General features: G+C 42.3%; 1 protein-coding gene across 2 annotated transcripts in view; it reads right to left on the reverse strand.

Annotated features, from left to right (window-relative positions):
• Positions 1–17,170, reverse strand: part of ablim2 (actin binding LIM protein family, member 2) — a 235,904-nt gene that overhangs the window by 24,000 nt on the left and 194,734 nt on the right. The window lies entirely within an intron of this gene.

A 17,170-nucleotide genomic window follows, 5' to 3' on the forward strand; every position in this document is an offset into this window, starting at 1 on the left:
GCATCAAACACCTATTGTGAATTTTGCCGTTAAGCTCCTTGTTAGAGAACAGCAGCTTGTGCAAAAAGTACTGAAACATTGAACAGTTGGACATGTGCATTCAAAAGTTTACAGAAGGTCACATTAAGTTCACCTGTAAAGGTTATAATGCATTTTAGGTTCATCCTGAAATTTCACCCGAAAGCCGAATATCCCTAACTTTTTGTGAGTAGTGTATATACGCATACAGTACAGGCCAAAAGTTTGGACACACCTTCTCATTCAATGCGTTTTCTTTATTTTCATGACTATTTACATTGTAGATTCTAACTGAAGGAATCAAAACTATGAATGAACACGTGGAGTTATGTACTTAACAAAAAAAGGTGAAATAACTGAAAACATGTATTATATTCTAGTTTCTTCAAAATAGCCACCCTTTGCTCTGATTACTGCTTTGCACACTCTTGGCATTCTCTCGATGAGCTTCAAGAGGTTGGCACCTGAAATGGTTTTCCAACAGTCTCGGAAAACCATTTCTCAGCAGGAGTATTGATACTTACCCATAACGGAAACTAATGAGCTTCTATCAGTTGTATTTCGCACTGCATAATATAACTCCGCACTACGTTGTATAGTGCTTTACCGTGACCGCAGGAGAGAGAGAGAGAGATAAAAAGCTTCCTGATAAACGATAAACTGATTTTAAAGCCCCAACCTTGTTGTCTGTCCATATTTATCCTTTTACTCACAAAGCTTTTATTGCACTTACAGTAAAGTGACGAGTGTAGTTGCTGTCAACTCAACCTGGTTCATTGTCTCTCCTCTGCTTCGCTCAGTGGAGCACTCTGCTCTGCCCGCGGTGAAACAGAGAAGAGGAGAGAAACTTAGCGCAATCATAAATGACAGCAAAACGCAGTAGGGCCTGTTTATTTATGTTATTTCAAAGCTCTCAAGTCTCACGCATTGGGCGTGAAACACACGCATTTCAACCCGTTCACATGCTCACACGCAACACCTTGAATTTCACTACACTCACTACACCACGACCGCTCAGACTCACTACCACCTACGACTGCGCACTAAGCTGGGGCAGAGCTGAGGAGACCGACTCCCTCTTGTTACGTCATATGATGTGATGTTGAAAAAAAAAAGCGTTTTTAGGAGCTTTGCTCAAAACGGCCACTTTTTCCTCTGAATACGTGCCCTAATATCTTGTAAAACATATGAAATCCTGCATTAACCTTTCACATGGTTATTTTCACACAAGGTTAAGTATAACTTTTGTAAAAATTTTAACCTGCAATATGCTCTTTAAAGGCCTCATGCCATGAAAAATGCAATTTTCGTTGTTTTTCGTGATAGAGAAGGTCTCGGGGCCACATAAATCCTGTCCGATGCATTAAACCTGTGATAAACGGAGAAATGCACACAGCCCGTTTTTTTGAAACTCTCCCTTTAAAGGCCCCATGGTGTACAGTTTTCCAGAGTTTTATTTTAACTGTTGATATCCCTAGCATGATGTATTTGTGGTTTTGAGTACCTGTGGTCTGCTAAATATAGTTTTACAGCTCCTCTCTCTTGCCTTTATCCCGGAGCTCTGGCAGCACGGTTCATTTAGCCAATCAAAAGAGAGAATCATCCCCTCTCCACAGATTGGCTGACTGTTTTCTGAGTGACATATGGTTGGGCCAATCAACCGAAGTCACTGGGCAGCGTGCCGCCAGTTATCATCGATATCATCTTATGTAAGATTGTCATGGCTACCGCCAAGCGTGATGTTATACAACCGTACATATTTGAGCCCGACTCTGATCCCGAACCACAGACGAAGACGGCATTGTATTGCTATTAGGATGGCAGCGCACATGGACGCAGCGGCCCCTCCAGGGATCAGCGACAGTGAAGGTTTTAAATGTTTTGCTCAACCCAGACGCTCAGGTTGCATAACCAACAGCCGAGAGACTTTACTAAACATCAGGGTAAAGCATGCTGCAAGAACTGAGGCACTCTGCTTTGATGTGGACATACTACGCCACGGAATTTTACCTGTGTCTACACCGGCAGTCACCAGGGAGAGGAGGAAGCGCAAGCGGTGCGAACGTAAACAAAGGAAGGGGAAGAGAGCCAGGATCCATGCTAGGCTAAAGGCTAACCCTTCCACACCAGCAGGACTGTCGCTCTTGCGACAGTCCTGCTTGCGTCTCAACAACAAGCTGGACGAGCTACGCTTGCTAAGAGACACAGAGACTGGAGAGACTGCTGTGTGCTTGTAGGCGGCTGCATTTATGAAAAAAAAAAGGACGTAACCCTAAAAAAATTACAACAAAGGGTTTTTCAACTGATTTTTGTAGTATTAGGTGACCTTAATGACATACTAAAAGTCTACCAAAATCCACGCCTTCTCTCCTCCCTTCCGCCGGTAGGAGGGACAGCGGAGTACTTGCTCCAGCACGCATGGCATGCCAAACTTGCAAAATCCACCTGGCCACACCCAGTTGGCGAAGCGCAGGTGTGCTGCGCCCCCGCCTCGCCCAGTCTGCGAAATTAGAGCCCTCAAAATGTAGAAAACAGTACATCAATCTAAAAGACGTTAAAAGCCAACAAAAAAAGAAAGTTGAGCCACCAAAGCGAAGTGCCAGATTGGAAACTGAGCCAAACCGGTTGTCATTTCTGTGGGACTACAGTAACACTTGGAAGTGCAGACTCTAGTTATATAACCTTTGTATGAAATGTAACTGTTACCATGGCAACGGCGGCGCATATGCATGCAGCAGCTGGTGGCTCCCTCAATTTCAGCAAAAAGAGGAGCGATTCTCCCGTTTTTATTGCTGAGAATCATATCACTTGTGGGTGTATTACTTATGACAGTAATACACTTGTCAATATCAGAAGAGGAAGTGCAAAAATTGCATTGAGTGCCGCGGACCTTGAGACGATCTCTGCTCTCGGCATCTCAAGATCCGACAACCAAAACATTTGGATCAGACGTCATCGCAAGCGGTGCGGTCGACTCAGGAAGAGGGGGAAGCGAGCCGGGGTAAGACTAAGAAGGCTTGGACCCAGGACTGTCCCACTACCCAGCCTACTCCTGGCTAATGTCCGGTCGCAGGAAAATAAAATGGATGAGATAAGGCTCAGGCTGACCCAGCAGGGAGAGATCAGAAACTGCAGTGCTCTCAGCCTTACAGAGACGTGGCTCCATGAAAACATACCGGATGAGGTGTTAGCACTGGACGGGCGGAGCCTGTTCCGGGCCGACAGAACACAAGACTCCGGTAAGACAAGAGGGGGCGGACTCTGTGTGTACATCAATGATGCTTGGTGCTCAGGTGCAGTCAGAATGGATGGAAAATCTTAACCTGACATTGAGTTTTTACTGCTCAGATGTCGGCCATATTACCTGCCTAGAGAATTCACCAGTGTGTTTGTTGCTGCTGTTTACATTCCACCGGATGCAAATTCAAAAATGCACTTGTGGAACTGTATGAGATCATCAGCAGTCACATGACAAAACAACCAGATGCTGTTATTATTGTTCCTTGGGATTTTAATCAAACAGACCTCAGAACTGTTCTGCCAAGATTCCACCAGCACGTCCACATCGCTGTGGACCAGAGGAAACAACACACTGGACCATGTCTACACCAATGTTCCTGGCAGCTACAGAGCCCTCTCTCGTCCTCAGTTTGGCCAGTCAGACCACATCTCCCTGCTTCTCCTGCCTACTTACATCCAGCTGACAAAAAGGGTCAAACCAACTGTAAAAACAGTTAAAGTGTGGACAGATGAAGCTACAGCAGCTCTACAGGACTGTTTTGAATGCACAGACTGGCAGATGTTCAGGGATGCTGCTACCCAGGAGAACCATATTGACCTTGAAGAATACACATCATCAGTGACATCATACATCAGCAAATGTGCTGATGATGTGGTAAAAATGAGGACAGTTAAATAATTCCCTAATGAGAAAGCCTGGATGAATGGAGAGGTGAGAGCTCTATGTAGAGCCAAAAAAGCTGCCTTTAAGTCAGGTGACAAAGAAGCCTACAACACTGCCAGAGCAAAACTGACAGCTGGCATCAAGGAGGAAAAGCGAAGGCATCAGCAGAGACTGGAGAGAGACCTCAACACCATCAACAGCAAAGACCTGTGGCAGGCGGTCAAAAGTGTGACAGGCTACAAAAGCAGGAGTGCTCCCATCATGTGTGAGGCCACGTTACCAGACGAGCTAAACACATTTTATGCTCGCTTTGACCTCCTCAACAGAGAGTCAGCTGTCTACTCCGCCTCCAGAGGACCGGCCACTGTCAGTATCCACAGTGGATGTGAGGAAAGTCCTGTTGAAAGTGAGTATGAGTAAAGCTGCTGGGCCTGACAACATCCCTGGCCGTGTACTAAAAACATGTGCCAACCAGCTAGTAGATGTCATTACCGACATTTTCAACATATCGCTGTCACAGGAGAGTGTTCCCACCTGCTTCAAGACAGCCACCATCATCCCTGTGCCAAAAAAGTCTGCAGTGTCAAATCTAAATGACTACCGCCCTGTGGCACTCACCCCCATCCTGATGAAGTGCTTTGAGAAACTGGTTCTCCAGCACATAAAGAACAACATCCCTGCCAGTCTGGACCCTCAGCAGTTTGCATTCAGAACCAACAGATCCACAGAGGATGCCATCTCCACCTGGAGAAAAGCAGCACCTATATCAGAATGCTGTTTGTTGATTTCAGCTCAGCTTTCAACACAATCTCCCCCATGAAGCTGATTGGAAAACTGAACACTCTGGGCATCAGTACCACCCTCTGCAACTGGATACTGGACTTCCTCACAAACAGACCCCAGTCAGTTCGGATTGGCAGCAACCCTCGACATGGAGAGAACTCCATTGTGAAGTTCGCAGATGACACCACCATCATCGGCCGGATTTCCAATAATGATGAGTTTTCATATCGGGAGGAAATCAACCATCTTGCAAAATGGTGCACAGAAACAACCTACTGCTCAACGTCAGCAAAACCAAAGTGCTGATAGTTGATTTTAGAAAAAAGGAAGCAAAGACGCTCAACCCTGTTTACATCAATGGAGCTGAGGTGGAGCAAGTGAGCAGTTTTAAGTTCCTGGGAATCAGCATAACAGAGAACCTGTCATGGACTTCACATATCTCTGCCCTGGTTAAAAAAGCTCAGAAACGGCTGTATTTCTTAAGGAAACTTAAGAAAGCAAAATTCCCACACCAAGTTCTTGTCAGCTTCTACAAAGGAGCAATTGAAAACATCCTGACTGGAAACATCACAAACTGGCATGGGATGTGCACGGCCCAGGACAGGAAGACTCTGCAACGAGTGATTAAAACTGCCCAAAACATCATTGGCACCCATCTACCAAGCATCAGTGATATCGGGAAGGTGAGGTGTCTGCGCAGAGCCAAAAGGATCCTAAAAGACAACACCCACCTCAGCCACAGCCTGTTCACCCTGCTGCCGTCAGGCAAAAGATACAGAAGTATTCGCTGCCGTACCACCAGACTACAGAGCAGCTTCTTCCCTCAGGCTGTGAGACTACTAAATGCACCATCTGAACTCCTCCAGGCTTAATAATTCTATTTTCTATACAATCAATCAATTAATCAATCAAGAGGGAACCACATTTTAATTTCACTATACAACGTGTTGTATAATGACAAATAAACTTTCTTGTATCTTGTATCTTGCAAAGAAAGATTCATTTGTGAAGTCCATTCTTGAGTGTTGTGACAATCGTTCAGATGAATGAATGTTTGTGCCAGTCATGACAAATAAAACTGCTACCCCAGAAAGCCTCCTGCAGATGGTCCACTGTAACTGCACAACTGCCTGCCGAACACAACGGTGTAGTTGCAGAGGATATGGTTTACCATGCATGCCTGCTTGTGGACCATATCAAGTTGGAAATTGTGAGAATCCACATAATCAACCATTATGGGAGGAAGAGTGTGACAACTACCTGTAAATCTGGTGTGGTTCAAAGAATAAAGAAATTAAAAAACAACCAAAAATGATAAGAACATGACCAAAAACAAACAGAAAAACAAAAAAAACAAAGAAAAACAAAAAAACAAAAAACAAAAATTTCACAGTACCACATGGTACTGATGAATTTAATCCTTACTGGTATCAAAATAAATCTCTTCAAAGTTTCCACAGGATGTGAATTATAAATAAAATCACCAATACTGGACATTAAAGCACAAAAGAAAAATGCCCAGTTATGTTATAAGTTTTTCTTCACTTTTAACATAAATATCCATATAACCAATTATTTTCATTTATAATTGTACAAGTAATCATTTCACTATGCCCATTGGATACCTAGATCATCAAAACATGGGGTTAGGCACCAAAATGACTTGGATGAATAATGAAGGAGTAATGGTAATTTTAATGAACTGGTGGCGGCCAGTCAACTGTCAGCTCTATTATAACAAAATGGAAGCGTTTGGGAACAACAGCAACTCAGCCACGAAGTGGTAGGCCACGTAAAGTGACGGAGAGGGGTCAGCGGATGCTGAAGCGCATAGTGCAAAGAGGTCGCCGACTTTCTGCACAGTCAATTGCTACAGAGCTACAAACTTCATGTGACCTTCAGATTAGCCCAAGTACAGTACGCAGAGAGCTTCATGGAATGGGTTTCCATGGCCGAGCAGCTGCAGCCAAGCCACACATCACCAAGTGCAATGCAAAGCGTCGGATGCAATGGTGTAAAGCACGCCGCCACTGGCCTCTAGAGCAGTGGAGACGTGTTCTCTGGAGTGATGAATCACGCTTTTCCATCTGGCAATCTGATGGACGAGTCTGGGTTTGGAGGTTGCCAGGAGAACGGTACATTTCAGACTGCATTGTGCCGACTGTGAAATTTGGTGGAGGAGGAATTATGGTGTGGGGTTGTTTTCAGGAGCTGGGCTTGGCCCCTTAGTTCCAGTGAAAGGAACTTTGAATGCTTCAGGATACCAAAACATTTTGGACAATTCCATGCTCCCAACCTTGTGGGAACAGTTTGGAGCGGGCCCCTTCCTCTTCCAACATGACTGTGCACCAGTGCACAAAGCAAGGTCCATAAAGACATGGATGACAGAGTCTGGTGTGGATGAACTTGACTGGCCTGCACAGAGTCCTGACCTGAACCCGATAGAACACCTTTGGGATGAATTAGAGCGGAGACTGAGAGCCAGGCCTTCTCGACCAACATCAGTGTGTGACCTCACCAATGCGCTTTTGGAAGAATGGTCAAAAATTCCTATAAACACTCTCCTCAACCTTGTGGACAGTCTTCCCAGAAGAGTTGAAGCTGTAATAGCTGCAAAAGGTGGACCGACATCATATTGAACTCTATGGGTTAGGAATGGGATGGCACTTCAGTTCATAGTATGAGTAAAGGCAGGTGAGCGAATACTTTTGGTAATATAGTGTACGTTACAGACCAGTGGCTGATGTTTTTTCCCGGGTCCCGCAGCAGTTTAGTCCATATTTGCTTGTCTGTTCGGCTCATTTCAGCACCGACTGTTTTATCAACCTGACACAATACAATGCTGGTTTCACCGGTGTCTCCTGCCGTCCGTGGTTCGGGATCTGAGTCAGGATCAAACACGTACGGTCGTACAACATCACAGTCAGCAGTAGCCATGACAATCATACATAATAAAGATCTATATAAGATGATAATTCCCGTTTACCGGTGAGTACCACTGAGCAACGCTGAGAAGCGTATGTTTCAGTTACTTGGCTGTGATTGGCTCTACCATATGTCACTGAAAACAGTCAGCCAATCAGTGGAGAGGTGCTGATTCTCTCTTCTGATTGGCTAAATGAACCATGCTGCCAGAGCTCCGGGAGAAAGGCAATAGAGAGGAGCTGTGAAACTATATTTAGCTGTCCACAGGTACTCAAAACAAAAATACATCTTTCAGGGATATCAACATAAAATAAAACCCTGGAAAAAGAGGTGAGTGGGAACAGGCCCTGTTAACACTAGATTGAGTGAGAACAGACTACATACCAATATTTAAACTTACACTGCATGGTGACTGAGAATAGTCTCCACACTAACATTTTATGAACATTGTTGCATGATAATAAAGTCCATACTAACACTTCAGTATGCTCCATGTTAAGTGACAGTTATCTCAGTATAGTGTATCCAAAAGTGTTAGCACTGAAGGTACCATCATTCAACACTTTAATGCATGTTTCAGTGTTAGCATGGAGCACCAAGGCCAGTAATCTAGTAAAGGATTTTTTTTTTTTTGTCTGACCACTGGTCAAAACAGCTGACCAGTGGTCAGGCCTCCTTCCCTTCCTCTTGTGTCTATTTCACATTCCCTCTAATTGGAATTATTTGTTTAAATCCAATTATATTTGCAAAAAGGTGCCAAAGAAAGTGATGGATAATGATCATATGATTTTGGTTTATATAGTGTGTGTGTGTGTGTGTGTGTGTGTGTGTGTGTGTGTGAGTGTGAGTGTGTGATCATAACGGAGGTCCACCCCAATGTGTGATGACACAAACAGGCCGTCCTCCTGTTTCTATTTTACATTTCCTCTGATTGGCATTACTGGTTTAAATCCAATCACATTTGCAAAATGGTGCCGAAGAAAGTGACCAATAATCATCTAAGATTTACGTTTATATAGTCTCTGTGTGTGTGTGTGTGGGTGTGTGATTATTTATAACAGGGGTCCACCCCAATGTGTAAAGGCACTAACAGGCTGGGTAATGGAGTCACCGGCACCTTAAAAGCCAAAACAAATAAACACTCTACATCTGACCTGAGAGAGAGAGAAAGAAAGAGAGAGAGAGAGAGAGGTTGTTAGCTGATTGAACACATACTCTTCTCCCTTTGCACAGGGAGTAAAAAGGCAGCAATCTGGATGCAAAAGGATGAGATCACTGGCACAAACACACACAGTGATGTTAGTGCAGGAGTGATCCTCTACATCCAAACACACACACACACACACCACAGTGCAGTGTTAGTGCAGGTCTGAGTGTGTATGAGAGGGAGATCCTCCATACAAACATCTGGAGCTGAGGTAACAAGTGACAGAAGCTGGGGGAGTTTGGGGAGGAGATGCACTGGAATTTAACTAAATACCTTAAACACTGGTGGTGGCCATTCATTAATTAAAAATAATAACACAAAAACAAGATAGAAGAGATCTTCTTGGCATCACTAAATACGGTCATGAGGACACAGATACACTACTCACAAAAAGTTAGGGATATTCGGCTTTCGGGTGAAATTTCAGGATGAACCTAAAATGCATTATAACCTTTACAGGTGAACTTAATGTGACCTTCAGTAAACTTTTGAATGCACATGTCCAACTGTTCAATGTTTCAGTACTTTTTGCACAAGTTGCTGTTCTCTAACAAGGAGTTTAACGGCAAAATTCACATCAGGTGTTTGATGCTCCAGCTCATCGAGGTCATATCATTAGGGAACGGCTGCTGGAGACTGGGGTACCTCAAATGGAGTGGCCTGCACTTTCTCCAGACCTGAATCCCATAGAAAACCTATGGGATCAGCTGAGTCGCCGTGTAGAGGCTCGGAGCTCTGTACCCCAGAACCTCAATGTCCTGAGGGCCGCCCTTCAAGAAGAGTGGGATGCCATGCCTCAGCAGACAATAAGTCGACTTGTGAACAGCATGAGACGTCATTTTCAAGCTGTAATTGATGCTCAAGGGCACATGACAAGTTATTGACACTGACATTTTTTGTTGTGGTATATCCACCACTGTTGTTGGCTTTTGTTTCAAGAAATTGTTTGAGATGAGGAAATCACCAGTGTATGCTTCTACTTAAATGCCCTACTTTCATGATATAATATCACTGTAGCGTGAACATTTTACATTTTCCATAAATTTCACCCAAAAGCCAAATATCCCTAACTTTTTGTGAGTAGTGTACATGTTCATTCTTCAATTCTTATCTTACCCTAACCCTAACCAGTACTGACAATACATCTAAACAGAGACTGCTTCATAGAGTATGCAAGCTTTACAAACTGCCCATTACCACAGTTGCTTCTATGAAGTGAATCTAATAGCTCATTAAAAAGGTGGCCCATTGCATGGAAACAAACAGTTGTCTTTCATGGGGTGTTAGAAACCACTGGAGCCTGAGCAAGGCCGGCAGCCCAGTGCATTACATGCCACTGCAACTGGCAACCAGACCCCAAATTACAGACTGGCTGCCTGGCTATTTCATTCCTCTGTACCTCCCCCTCTCTTTCTTTCATCTTTGCCTTTGGAGGACTTCACTTTCACCCTCTCTGCCCTTTCATGGAAAACCACTGAAACCCGGGACTGCGTGCTTGTGATTTTCTGTACCAATTTTCAAATGCAAATTCCCTTTATCTGTCTTTCTTTCCCCCTCTCCCTTCTCCCTGTAATCACTCAGTTTCAAGGCAGAAGCACGCACAGCTATAAGCTTAAGAAGAAAAATGTTCCTACACTCAAACAAAAAAAGTTTTAAAGGCACACTTCTCAAACTTCATTCAGACTGCCTCTATGTTTAAAGCAAATAGTAGGCGGAAAGTTTAGATTCCAGGGGTGCTGTTGTTCCATATAACCAAAATCATGATGTATCTTGGAATGGTGCAAGAATTGGTTCTTTAGGTAAATAGACAAAAAAACAAGTTCCTGGAAGTTACATGTCTCCTCTTGGAACATATAGGCAATAGAGTTGGGCAAAATGTGAAAATTTTCCTATGGCTCACCATCAGCTCAACAACCAGCAATTGCTGATATAGTCACTGCAGGGTGGGGGTAGGGGTGGTGGGGGGCCAGCTAAACCCAGGAGAGACTCAGCAGCCAGACATTTCTCTGTCTTTTGTTTAATAGTGGCTGAAACTGAGACTAAAATGAGAATAGCTGGTCCACTAAAAGTGGCCTTTAAAGTGAACCAGCTATTCTCGTCCACCTTAGGTGAGCCTGGTTAAGCTAATCCATTGTCGCTAACTCTGGGCTAACACCCTTCACTTAATCAACTGGGGCCAAGCACAAAACATGTCAACTTGGCTTAGGTCTTGAGGAGTTGTAATACTTATTCACTAACAAACAGCCTAACCGGACATACAGTACATTGCTCTGCTCCATTCACAGCTATACTGTCAACTTCATAGTCTCTGCTCCAGTCATGAACTTCACCGTAACGTCCTCTCTCTCTCTCTCTCTCTCTCTCTCTCTCTCTCTATCTCAGCCGCAGCACTCAGCCAAGTAGCACTTTCATCGTAGCAGGATACTTTTGAGTGCTGTAAAAACTCTTTCAGAAAGGTTCTACAATGGTTCCACGTAAGACCTTTATTGTGCTGAAAGATTTCAGAATGTATGGACTTTCAGTGGATTATGGATTTTCAGTGTTGTATGATTTTATTAAAACAAGACTAGGTATTCCTTTTTATTTGAACAAATGTAAACTTCACCACCACTAACTAAATAGCCACAAAAACTGCCACAGAAAACTGTTCATTCCTCTTATTTCTTTACCTCATGTCTCGCCCTGACTGACTCAATGCCACAGAGGCTAGTGGGCATCTGTTGCTGAAACTGTGCAGTGTGAGCCAGAATGCAACACTGAAGTGTGCCACAGTGTATTCTAAATGACCCTTAAGTCTAGAAAAAATTGCTGATGATAAAACATACAGATGACTCTCAGGCTGGCTGATGATGCTGCTGAGTCTATGGAGGAACATGCTGAACGATGGCTCTTATCTTCTTGGCTTGCAGTTAAAATATTTCTGTCTTTGTCACTGCTTTGGTCAAGGGAGGTGATTTCAAAAAACACTTCCTGATAAGCAATACTCCTGACATTTATTATGTACCACTGTCAATAATCAGAACATGACTCATTACTCTCTACCAAAAAAAGCTCAATCGATCTTTCAGCTCTTGGTCAACAACTTGAGGAGCCTGCGCTGTCACCTAAATTCACCTTAGAACATTTTTACACCAAGGGGATAAAGGCAGATAAAGAACATAATAGTGAACAATGGATCAATCAAAGGAAACAATAGGGTAAAACAGAAGTCAAAGGCAAGCAAATGATTTTAAAGTTTACCTCAATTTAAACTGACAAGCACAAAATTGAAATTACAAGTTACCTTTCACCTTATTCTCAACCATAATGCCAAATGTAAGAGAAATACAAACAGGTCTGCATAATTATGTAAAGTTAACCATGCACAATGACAACAATTTCCACAGACACAAGTGAACGGAACAGGCAGAATGAAAAAACTGAGTGGTCCTGCAGATGAACCTTGATGCACACAATGAAACCTGGCAACACCACGATACCGGACAACAACATCACAAAACCTGTCAACCATTCCACTAGGAAGGGGAGACACAGACAGAGAAGTACTAGTGTTTTTACCGTTAGGAGGAGGTAAATTGAGATGCAGGGATGTCCTAGGTTTAGGGTCAGGTAGGGGATCCTGTTTGAGCCCTGCTGGCGGGGCATAGGAAAAGATGAAGCAAAGGGAGGTCGTTGAATAGGACAAAACTGTCTGTAAGGGCAATGTCATGCAAGGGGGGTTGGGTACAATTCTGGTTTGTGATGTTGGTTTCAGGGAAGTGTGGTGTCATGATCAAATATAGCATTAATGGTATAAGTTGTCATTAGTTATCAAACAGTAGTTACAGCAGATCAACCCAAAGGCACAGCACACCAGGCCAGACCTTCTGTTTCCTATTATGACTTATGGGCCAATGGTGATTCCAAAGACCAAAACACCCAGAGTGAGACTTTCCAACACATGGTAAATTTGGGTTTTCACAGCCCATGCAAAGTGAGGTCAGTACCAATTCCACAGCAGGACCTACACAGCACTCCACATATCAGGACCTGGTCAAATACAGAGTGAACTGGCACCTTGCTGCTGTGGCAAAAAGCTCCTTTAGTGAGTTTGATGTTTTTAAGCTTAAAATGAAGGGTCCCATATGGATCAAACAACTTTCATAACCCAAGGATGTGTGAATGTTGTTTGAAAGTGCCAAAATACTCAAGCAAAACCTAAACTACTGTATGCAATATTGCTTTTTTCTTGCTTGAAGAGTACCTTGACACTGTCTTTTGTGCTGAAAATATCAGACCAAAGAACACCTTCAGCTAAGTAACGTCTCCACTCACAGAAACCCTACAGAGGTACTCTGTATCCCCTCTCCTTGGAAATATCTTTCACAAAATATTTTTTACTTAATTTACTTTCCAAAGAGGCTTGTGTCTGCCAGCAGCAATGATGCTGGCCAGTTCCCCAACATCTGTATTGGACTGGGTCTCAGTCCTACCCCAGAATCCTCTGGTACCTCTGAAATAAGGGATGTAGTTGTGCTGCTGCAGCATGGCCAAGGTGGTGGGGTTGAGGTGCAGAGACAAGCTTCCGCTGCCCCCTGCTGGTACAGGAGAATACTTGCCACAACCACCACCAACACCACCGCTACCCTCAGGCCCACCTGAGTAGTACATGGGGAGGGAGGACGACTCCCTTGCCCAGGTGGAGTGATACTTAACACCACCCATGTGGGTCAGGGCTAGAGGGAGGGAGCTGGAATCACGGGCCAGTCCGCTGTGTCTACCACCAAGGTATGCTTCTGGCCCTGAGTGTCCAATCAGATCACATAGTTTAGATTTGGAAATCAAACTAATAGACCTAAGCCAGTTCAACAGGAAGTGTAAAAAATATATATTTTTGAGAAATATGAAATGCATGACAATGTGTCAGGTTCACTATAAGATTGTCAGGTGCTGTTTTGTAATAATGATGATTTTTTTGTTTATTGCTTAGTTGTACATGCTGAATGGACACATTAAAGCATACAGCAGTGAATAACTTATGACTGCTTAGCTAATTATGTAGTTTTTATTGTTTGTATCTGATTTTCTAACTATTTTTTACGGATTTGAACCACAACCCCAATTTTATAACCTATACTAGGTGTATATACAGGGTGTCCATAAAGTCTCTTTACAGTTTAACAAATTTATTACAAAAGCAAATGAATAGACAAATCTGTGAAAAGTACTACAAAATGAGGAGTAGATATTGAAGGTTTTTTTTTTTTTTTTTTTTTTTTTTTGCCTCATTTAATACAGACAACACATCAAAAAGGTGTCCAATACTGTCAAGTTCAGCATTCAGAACCTGAAACAAATCAGGCTGGTATCACTGTACTCAAACCCTTAGAACAGCTCTATAAAAAAGCCACCAAGGTTTTTGACAAAAAACCACAGTCATATCATCATTGCGCTATCTTAGAGAAATACCATCTCCTCAGCTTTGACAACTTCAGAATATTCAAAAGCACTTGTTTAATCTATAAATGTTTACATGGACTTGCTCTGCCTCCCCTAGGGGAGTTTATTAGAAGGAGGAACAGCCAACTGAGCACCAGAGCAGCTGCTAGGGGCGACTGTGATGTCCAACCTAGGAAAACATCTGTTGCGCTAAACACCTGGTCTGTCAAGGGATGTGCCAGCTGGAACACAGTGCCATTGGCTATTAGGGAAAGCCCATCGTTCACCGCATTTAAAAGCAAACTTAAAACCTGGCTCAAAAGTAATCAAAACTGTGACCATTAGACTTCAAATTTTATTTTATTTTATTTTATATATCTATATCTATATCTATATCTATATATATCTATATATCTATATCTAGATCTATCTCTCTCTCTCTCTATATATATATATAGATAGATAGATATAGATCTAGATATAGATATATAGATATATATAGATATTTATATCTATATCTATATCTATATCTATATATCTATATAGATATAGATATAGATATATATATCTATAGATAGATATATAGATATATATGGGTGATGATACGTTGCATGGTTCATTTTGTCTGTGTTGTTTGTTATGAGAACACCGTAATGTGTGGTATTTTATGTGATGGTTGCATGTGATGACTGAATGCTCTGTTTTTTATTGTTGGGGACTACGGATGGAAATTAGCTTTAAGCTAACTCCGGCATATTTACATGTTTTTTTATATAGATTTATCTGTATATGTAATCATGCACTGCACTGTCCCGTCATAATAAAGAGAAACTAAGTAAGTAAGTAAGTAAGACGGTAAGACGGTACTCGATTTCTTGCCATGTTTGCTGTAGCATAGCCTCATCAATGGTCGCAATGGCATCAGTGATCTTTTGCTTCAGGTCGTTGATGTCCCGTATTTTTGTTCGATACACGATATATTTAACATAACCCTGTAGTTTTGCTGAGTCTGCGTATCCGATTTTGTTTCAATAAACCATGATAGACATTGTGCCTTTTCTTGAGGAGTAGCCATTTTTTAGGGGTTTATTTAATACGACCTATTTCATCAACAGGGTACCTGAAATACACAAATGCAATGTGATTAAAAACTTTGATAACCACTGAGTACATAGAACAAATCTGATTAATATATTTCATCAATTGCTTTTGTAATAGATTTTTTAATAGACTTTGTGGACACCCTGTGTATTTTTAAGGTTTTTTATATGATGCACATGCACACCTTTTTCCTTTCTGTATCTTGTGATATTTTGTGTGTGTGTGTGTGTGTGTGTGTGTGTGTGTGTGTGTGTATGTGTGTGTGAGAGAGAGAGAGAAGAACAAATAAATAAATAAAAATGAAAAAGGGGTAGGATTAAAAAGTTTTACTTCTTCCTACTTCTTTTTGAACATGATTTATTTATCATTATTTCTTCTCCATTCTAATTTTTGAAAATATATTGTTATATTGTAGGTATTGCATACACACACCACACACACACACATATATGCAGTATCTACAATATAAAATTTTTGTTTGTTTGTTGTTTGTTTGCTTTTATTAGTTATGCTACATGTTGAAAATAAACAACAACATGAAACATGCCAAGTCACTGGATAAAATGCAATATTGCTGATGAAGTCTTTGGGATGAATTTGAATGTCTACAAAAATGTTCATATAAAATCAAAATAAAGTGGTGGTTTTAGTTCTTGTCTGTCCTCTGTAAAGGTAGAATTCATGACTTCATAAAAAGGTCAATACACCAGGACGCTGAAGCACGATTAAGTTAATCTAATGTAATTTTCAGAGATAAAACCAAAGAGGCCACTGATTTTGATGAAATACAGTGCCACCAAAAAGTTTTCACACCCCTTCACATTTTCCACATTTTGTTACGTTACGGACTTATTCTAAAACCAATTTGCATACAGTTTTCTAACGAAATAGCCCATAATGACAAAGTGAAAACATGCTTTCAGACATTTTTGTAAATGTATTAAAAATGTAAACATTTAAACATAATAGGTACATAAGTATTCACACCCATGGCTTAATATTTTGTTGAAGCGCCTTTGGCAGCAATCACAGCCTAAAGTCTTCTTGGGTATGTCTCCAAAAGCTTGTTGGATGGGCAGCGTGTGTAGACAGCCATTTTTAGGTCTTTCCAGAGAAGTTCAATTGGATTCAAGTCCAGGCTCTGGCTGGGCCACTCAAGGACATTCACAGACTGCTCCTGAAGCCACTCCTTTGTTATCTTGGCTGTGTGCTTCGGGTCATTGTCGTGTTGGAAGATGAATCGTCACCTTAGTCTGAGTTCCAGAGCACTCTGGAGGAGGTTTTCTTGAAGAATATCTCTATATTTAGCTGCTGTCATCTTTCCCTCTATGTGGACTAGTCGCCCAGTTCCTGCCGCAGAAAAACATCACCACAGCATGATGCTGCCACCACCATGCTTCACAGTAGGGATGGTGTTAGCCAGGCGATGAGCAGTGCCTGTTTTTCTCCAGACATGACGCTTGGAGTTCAGGCCAAGAATTCTATTTTGGTTTCATCAGACAAGAGAATTTTGTTTCTCCTGGTCTGAGAATCCTTAAGGTGCTTTTTGGCAAACTCTAAGCAGGTTGCCATGTGCCTTTTAGTGAGCAGTGGCTTCCATCTGGCCACTCTACCATAAAGGCCTGACTGGTGGAGTGCGTTAGCAATGGTTGACCTACTGGATGGTTGTCCAATCTCCACAAGGGAACACTGGAGCTCCGCCTTAGTGACCACTGGGTTCTTGGTCACCTCTCTGACCAAGACCCCTCTTCCCTGATTACTCAGTTTTGTCGGGTGGCCAGATCTAGGGAGGGCTCTGGTGGTTCCAAACTTCT

The sequence above is a fragment of the Myripristis murdjan genome, chromosome 18 (genome assembly GCF_902150065.1).
Source record: "Myripristis murdjan chromosome 18, fMyrMur1.1, whole genome shotgun sequence".
Classification (NCBI taxonomy): domain Eukaryota; kingdom Metazoa; phylum Chordata; class Actinopteri; order Holocentriformes; family Holocentridae; genus Myripristis; species Myripristis murdjan.